Raw genomic sequence first — 6,214 nt, forward strand, 5'->3', positions numbered from 1 at the left:
GAAGTTACATTGTGTATATCATCTTCAGAGCTCAGGACAGGTATAAAGGATGGACAGGCCCCTAAAAGAGGTCCTCATCAAATTATGGAGACCGGCAATAACTGGGTGAGTCTGTTTCCCTTTACTCTTTTGCATGTAAGATGTACTCTGTATATCAAAGGTATTACCCCCTTTGAAATTCTGCATGGAAGACCACCTCCCCTCATTCCAAAAATAAGAGATTTGGAAAATATTATGACTAATGAGGAAATTTTGAAGTCTTTGCAGGTACTCCAATTTGTACTTCCAGAAATTCACCAAACTGTTCACGAGATGTTAGGGAACCTCAAATTACAGACCAGCTCTCTGAGAGACTTGAACCCAGAAACTAGATATGGGTCAAGAAACACACCTGTCATGACCTCAAGGAAAAGTGGACTGAACCACACCAGGTGACTCTAGCCACCCCCGATGGCAGGCAAGCCCTACTGGATTCACAGATCTCATCTTAAAAGAGCTTAACCTGAACACAATCCTCAGGACTGGATGGTGAAATTAACTGGCCCCACACGGATTAAGTTAACCAGGACAAAATAAATGTCTTAATTATTTCTATAGTTCTGTTAATCAACTTAGGTAATTACAATTATATTCTGGGAGTAAATCCCCATGAGCTCTATCAATATGGAGAGTCATTAGATCTGATGGAATTATAGAGGCTATTATAACTTCTGGGCAATCGACTCCATCCCTCTCATTTGACCTCTGTCTTTTAATGCGCTTTGGTATTGACCGGATTCTGATGGCAAGGAGGGGAACCTGGGGAAAATGGAACCCCTGTGATTGATTTGCCCCTGAGAAAACCATTCAAGCATATCAGTTTTATGCCTTCCCCTCCCATGGTAGCCCAGAATGTAACATAGAAGGAGAATGGCACTGTGGATCATGGCATTGTGAGACTCTAGCTCCTTGGATATCACCCAATAAAGATAGATGGCTCTCCTTGGAGAAAAGAACTTCTGATAGCACTATACCAGGCCACATGAATCCCCTGAGACTAACCATAAAACCTTAAAACATGGAAATGATGAGGCATGGAATGAAGGAAAGACTTGGGCCCTCTTCCTATATGTGAGAGACCATGATCCCGGGACTGAATTCACTGTTCAAAGGTTTAAAATGATTCCAAAGGATCCTTCCCCAATTGGTCCTAACAATACCCTAAATGCTGGCCAGACCCTGGAGTCCCAGCTAAACATGAGATAACTGCATTGGCTCACCCAGAGCCAGGCAAGGGCCTGTCCATACCTCTGAACCCTCCTACAGAGAGGCCTAAGGGAAATAGAGGTACTTATAACTCTTTAATGTTAATCTACAATTTCCTAAGCCAAACAAATCCTAATGCCACGGAGGACTGCTGGCTATGCTCAGATCCGAGACCTCCATATTATGTAGGATTTGAGGTTACTGCCCCACTAGGTAAAAATTCAACATCAATTAGAAACCTTCCAATGGGCAGATTGTAGTCTGAGGATTGTATGTGCACCAGACAGTGCCCCACTTTAACCCTAGGGGAACTTCAAGGCACTGACACTTGTTTTTACTCAGGAAATCATGGTGTCAACCTATCCAAATACAAATCCTTTTGCAGTACTATTAGTTATAATAGTCAAGACCAGACAGGAAAACGACAATTGTTGTATTTCATACCTCTGAAAGGAACTTGGTTGGTCTGCTCAGCAGGATTAACACTATGTATCAATCTGTCTTATTTTACTGCCTCCTCTGATTTATGTATCTTAACTCATCTCCTCCTACAAATTTTGTATTATTCAGGTGAAGGAGGGCACAGACATCTATACTCAGTGGCAAGAGGCTGATATCCTCGAGTGGCCACCAATGCCCTGGTGCCTGTCATGATAGGATTAGGAATAGCTGGAACAGCTGGGATAAGTACTGCAGCCTTAGTAAAAGGAGACAAAGATTAGAAAGAATTAAGTAGAATAACTGATCAGTATACGTCTGACCTAGAAAACTAAATTTCACATTTGACTGAGTCAGTAGAATCTTTAGCAGAAGTAGTGTTACAGAATAGAAGAGAATTTTATTTGCTTTTTCTACAGCAAGGGGGTTTATGCATAGCATTTGGAGAACAATGCTGTTTTTACGCTAATCACTTGGGAATTATTAAAGAAAATCTTAGTCTTGTCAAACAAAGTATCAGACAAAGAGAGGATGTAGGCAAGCTTCTTCCAATTGGTTCAAGTCATTTTTTTTTGGTCACCCTAGTTAACCACCCTGATTACTGCCATATCAGCACCATTACTCATTTTACTGTGTCTCCTGATGTTTGGACCTTGCCTTATAAATCGTTTTGATCATTAAGTTTATGGTCCTGAGAACCCAATATGAAACTTTAAGCCAAGATTCAAAGGTTTGACTACCCACAAGAGAAGAGTAGGGGATGTAATAGGGCACCTTCTTCTCCATAGCTATGACATGTTAAACTTTAGGTTCTGACTCTAGTTTCTGAAATTATCAGGCAGTTGCCTAGGTTAAGGGAACACATGCAAGCTGGACCTGGGTTATCTTGGGAACATGTCAGAGCATCCTAGAGTGCTCCTGATAACTGCTGATTTATAGCCTCTGTAGGTTATGCTTGGCTTGCTTCTGCAAAATAGTAATTCTTGATCAATAAATAGGAATTATTAAGGGGACTCTACACCTGTATGCTTGGGAAACTTAAACGTTTCACTCTTGGTTAGAGTTTCTCTATACAAATATTATCCCACAACATTTAGAGGTTTCTAAAATACAATTGCTATACAACAAAATTCCCTTAAAGGGAATTTGTGACCGGTAAAGAGAAAGCTACAGGGTGAATTTAGGCACACATTGTTAATTGAGACAGAATTTGTGTGCAACTCCATTGATGACTTCATCTTCATATGCATTGGAATTAACTAGAGGGGAACAAGACTGTATGGATTTTGATAGAAACAACCTTTATTCAAAGACTGTATGACAAAAATGATAAAAGCCCGAGTGTCTACTTCTCCCCAATGTACACTTGTCAAACTTAAAGGCTGTAGTTATAGTTGAGAAAGAGAAATGGGAAAATGCTTGATGTTGTAGCATGATACATAAAAACACACTGTGGGGGCTGGAGAGATGCCCCAACAGTTAAGAACAGTGGCTGTTCTTGCAGAAGACCTGGGTTCAAATACCAGAACCCACATGGAAGCTAGCAACTGTCCATAATTCCAGTTCCAAGGGCTCTGACGTCCTCTTCTGACCTCCATGGACATTGCACGACATGGGTGCACTTACATATATGCAGGCAATGCATTCATACACATGAAATAAAAATAAAATATTTTTAAAAAGTAAAACACACTATGCTGTTTTGCAGATGCATCTTTAGTGTTCACTGATTTTACAATGACAGGGCTTATTGAAGCCAAAATAATAAAAAGTTAAATTTTGTCAAGTATACCAGCCCCATAGTTTGCTTGACATTTAACTGAGATTATGATATTTATACTGTCCAGCTACATGTATTTATGATGGACTACATCTTTCTTGCTCCTCCTTCTAATTTTATTTTTGTCTTTTATTTTTTGAGACAGGGCCTCCCTATAGCCCCAACTATCCTGGAACTCACTATGTAGACCAGGCTGGACTTGAACTCACAGAGATCCACCTGCCTCTGTCTCTCAAGTGCTGGAATTGAAGGTGTGTGCCGCGACACCTGGCATCTCATCCTTCTGATATTTACAGATATTTATTTAGTCACCATTTTTTTGTGAGTGTAAGTTCATTCCCTTCATGAAGGGGGGGTACATCCATGACATGCAATGCCCATGAAATTCAGTAAAGGGCATCGGATCCCCTGCAACTGGAGTTACAGATTGTTGTTAGCCACCATGTGGGTGCTGGGAAGTGAACCTTGGTTCTCTGCAAGATCAGCCAGTGCTCTTAACCACTTAGCCATCTCTCCAGCCCTGGGATTTATTTCTTTGAAGTTTTTATCATTTTAGAATTTCAACAATATATTTTGATTATATTTAGATGCCCTTCTCCATGTCAATCCCACCCTACTACCGCCATGTCTGACAGTATGTCCTACATTACTACTGTTTTTGAAAGACATGCAAAGTGTAATTTGTGTTCCCCAAATCTTCTCCAGTGTGGGTATCTCCTTTCCAGCCTTGACAACATGCCCATATATTCTATATTCTTATTTGGAGTACTTGAGTAAATGTTACCAAAAAGAAAACCTCATATTTTCTTTATAATATCAATTTTCCACAAGAGAAAAAATTAAATAAAAGTAATTCCATGTCCTAAAAATGTGTGGATGAGGTATGAATACTTTTGGTCAAATAACCTCAATTCTTCTGTTAAAAACTACTCACTAATATCCTGTTACCAGTAATTGCAGCTTTATGGAATATGAATAAGTCTGTAGGGTTCCCAAATCAAGAATGTTCTTAGTCCTTTTTAAGAGAAGGTAAGAGAGTATCATTACCCCTTCAGCCATGTGGGAATGGAATAAATAAATGTTCTTGTCACATATCAGTGGAGTCGGTATCCATGGAATTTACTGGAGACAGCATCTAGTACTTTCCAGTCTCTAGAACTCTGAGCATAACCCAGTCTAAATTTTACTGTTATTTCAGCTTCAACAGACTCTGTGTCCATTGGTCTTCTTCTTGAATTTTTTTCCCTTTATTCCATACTTACTTCTCATAGTAAGTGGAGCAACAAGCCAAAAATTACAGTTACAAAGTTGCATGAATCTGTTCCAGAGAGGAGGGTCTTCATTGATGATCTGGTTGGTCACAAGAGGCTGAGCATGCCTGCTCATAGCAGGGGGCTTCTGGGTCCAAGGCAAGAAGCAGGTATGGATCTACCCATGGAGATTTCATGTTCTAGGGCTGCCACTGGGATGCCAGAGGATCCTACACCATGGAGTACACATGAGGTGGGAGGTACCCAGTACGTTGCAGGACCTCTAGAGACTGAGTGTACATGGGAGATAGAGCAGCAGTGCCATCACTGAGTAGACCTGGAAAGTAGCTGATTCCATGACTGTAGCCCAGGATCCTTTGCAGGGCTTTTCCATGTGGAGAATACATGGGCTCGCACCTTGGTCTCTCAATACAAATGATCCAGGACATATCTAGCAAGCTCTGAACCAGGTGGGGGCATCCCTTCCCCATCTTAGTTATACCCCTCCCATTGAAACATTTGGAAGTGGTGATTGACTTTACATTCAAAAATTTCCTACTCGTGGAGAAAGACCCTGACTTCCCAATCACTCCATCATATAGGAATAGTGCCCAAATGCTGCCCTGCTTCCTGGTTTCTGTTCTCTTCATTTAGTGCCAGAGCATTGACCAAACTTCCATTTTGACGTGCTACTATCACTTTCCCTTCTGTGCTGCATCCTATTCCACAGTAGCTTAGGAACCAGAGCTGGGTGTGCCCTGATGGATCAACAGAGTCTGAAGTGGAGAGGGGAGAACTGTGTTCACTCCTTGGGCTTCTGGAAGTCTCTCTTTTTCTGGAATGTTAGCTTCAGTTTTCAACCACTTTCTTTTCACCAATCACACTGTCTCATAGAATCAGCTATTCTCATTTGTTTGCTTTACCTTGGAAAATCTCATTTGTGTACATGTATATAAAATTTGGTCAGTACTCACACAGCTCTATTTCCTCATATTTGTATAAGAAAAATTTAAAACTTTAAATTATATGAATATTAAATAGTCTAAAATCAATGCATGGTCTCACTTTTGGAGAAACTGAGTTTAAATATATGCATACATTATATATTAAAATATGCATATATAATACAGAAACACACACACACACACACACACACACACACACACACACACACACATATCCAGAGCACAAAGGGGTAACAATGACATTCTTTTGTGAGATGTAAGACAAGAATGTGTGATGGTTGCAAACAGGCGAATACAGTGATGTACATACATAAAATATGCCAGTCACAATATTTATTCACAATTTGTGAGTAAAAGTAATTCAATTAAAATTTCTTCATACCCGGATTTTTAAAACATAAAAAAGTGAAAATAAAGGCAATAATCCTGTAAGAGAAATGGAAATACCCTGGTTGGCAAATAATTCTAGCAAGCTTGGTGTTCCTTGCTACTCCTAGGGAATACAGCACAGAGACATGCATACTTTGATTTTTTTT

Source organism: Nannospalax galili, unplaced genomic scaffold, assembly GCF_000622305.1.
Source record: "Nannospalax galili isolate Female #2095 unplaced genomic scaffold, S.galili_v1.0 scaffold3308, whole genome shotgun sequence".
Taxonomy (NCBI): domain Eukaryota; kingdom Metazoa; phylum Chordata; class Mammalia; order Rodentia; family Spalacidae; genus Nannospalax; species Nannospalax galili.